This window comes from Amphimedon queenslandica, unplaced genomic scaffold (genome assembly GCF_000090795.2).
Source record: "Amphimedon queenslandica unplaced genomic scaffold, v1.1 AMPQUscaffold_12454, whole genome shotgun sequence".
Taxonomy (NCBI): domain Eukaryota; kingdom Metazoa; phylum Porifera; class Demospongiae; order Haplosclerida; family Niphatidae; genus Amphimedon; species Amphimedon queenslandica.
Genome location: NW_003547309.1, coordinates 3,591 through 5,707, shown reverse-complemented (window position 1 = coordinate 5,707; position 2,117 = coordinate 3,591).

The following is a 2,117-nucleotide window of genomic DNA, read 5'->3' as shown; positions in this document are numbered from 1 at the left end:
GCATGTACTAGTGGTAGTATATTATTAGTGAAGGTATTAGAGGAGTATGGTATTAATACAAGTTCATTAGATTATGAGGGTCGGTCTGCAGTACATTATGCTGCTTTATCAGGTTCACCTACTCTACTCAGTTATACTGTATCTGAGTATAGGTTGAATGCCAGTCAACCAGACTACAAAGGTGTAGTACCATTAGCATTAGCTTGTATGTCAGGTAGTATTAATGCAGTAGAATATATTATGAATACTACTAACATTGATATTAATATAACCTGTAATGAGGGTAGAACACCTCTTCATTATTCATGTTGTCATGGTAACTTTGATCTCAGTCAGTTTCTCATTGAAGTACAAGACAGTGACATTAACATAACAGATAATGATAAATCGAATGCATTGACTCATAGTGCTAGGAGTGGTAACATGAAGCTAGTTCAATACCTCATTAATAATCATCAATTGCCTCTCACATCATTTGCATTAATTCAAGCAGTATATAGTACTAAACTATCATTAATTAAATTATTAGCTAATGAATATAAACTAGATCCTCAGTATAAAACTGGTGATAATAAGCAAGCAGTTCATTGTGCAGCTCAAGCTGGTGCTATTGATGTCTTAGAGTATTTAGTAAAAGATTGTGGATATGATTTGGATAGAGTAGGTGGAGCATACAACATGAATGTGTTTCATTTTTCTGCAACGAATGGTCATTTCTTATTTATTAAATATATTATTAATAATTATCCACAATATACTAGTCTGTTACATTCTACTGATGATACTGATAGTATACCAATTCATGCTGCCTGTGCTAGTGGTGTAATACAACTAGTGACATTTCTAATTGATGAAATGAAATGTGATGTCACTACTGAAGATATGGATGGATACAATTGTGTCACAAGGGCATGTTCCTCTGGTAATCTTGATTTTTTGAAATTATTAATAAAACAATACAACCTTAATCCTAAGATATTTGGCAGATCATCATCACCATCAGTTGCAGTGCTATATGGAAATGTTCATATACTAGAATGGCTCAGACAAGAGTATCATATCAATGTAGTCTCATTTAAGAATGGTGTATTACCTTTTTATGCTGCACGAGAAAACAATTTGTATTTCTTAAAGCATTTATTAAACAATTATTCATTTGATATTAATGCCACTAATCCTGGTGATGATACTCAATCCACACTCCTTCACATAGCATGTCAGGAAGGACATGTTGCTATAGTTCTCTACCTCACTAGTCTTCCTCAGTGTGACGTATCAGCTAAAACTTCAAATGGATCAACAGTTCTTCATTTATCATGTAAAAGTCATTCTCTTCCTATACTCAAACATCTAGTGGAGGAGCATCAGTTGGATCTCACTATTAAAGATTACAATGGAATGGCTCCAGTTCATGTAGCCTGCGAAGAAGGATCATTGAGTATAGTCAAGTACATTATAGACCATTCACCATTATCTCTTGATATGACCGACTCTTTTGGACGTACTCCACTACTTATTGCAGCTTTCTCTAAGAACCTTCCCATCATTCGTTACCTCAACAGTAAAAACTGCAACATTTCTATACTGGACGATAAAGGGTTTAACGTAATACACATATCGGCAAAGGGAGGGTCTTTGGATATATTGAGGTTTTTCATTGATGGTCGTTACTGTAATCCTGATATCACTGATGCTTCTGGTCGTACTCCACTTTATCTGTCAGCTCAAGAGGGTCACTTGGAAATAGTAGAATATCTATTGGATAGTCCAAGCTACAATAAACCACGTGTAGAATTAGTAGACATGGCAGATAGCAATGGTAACACAGCACTTCATGCAGCATGCAGCCAGGGTCATCCTGATATAGTGTCTACTATAGCAGGAGCTTACAAGTCTCTTAATATTGATATTTATTCAATTAATGAGAAGAGAGAGAGTCCATTACACTTAGCAGCAGCTAATGGTCACGTTAATACAGTCGTGTCTCTGTTATCAGCGACTACTGGTACTAGAAATCATGAGAAGCTTCTTGGAGCAGTGGATGGTGATGGTTGTTCTCCTCTTCATTTAGCTTGTCAAAATGGTCACTATAGGATGACACTGTATCTGTCTGAGGT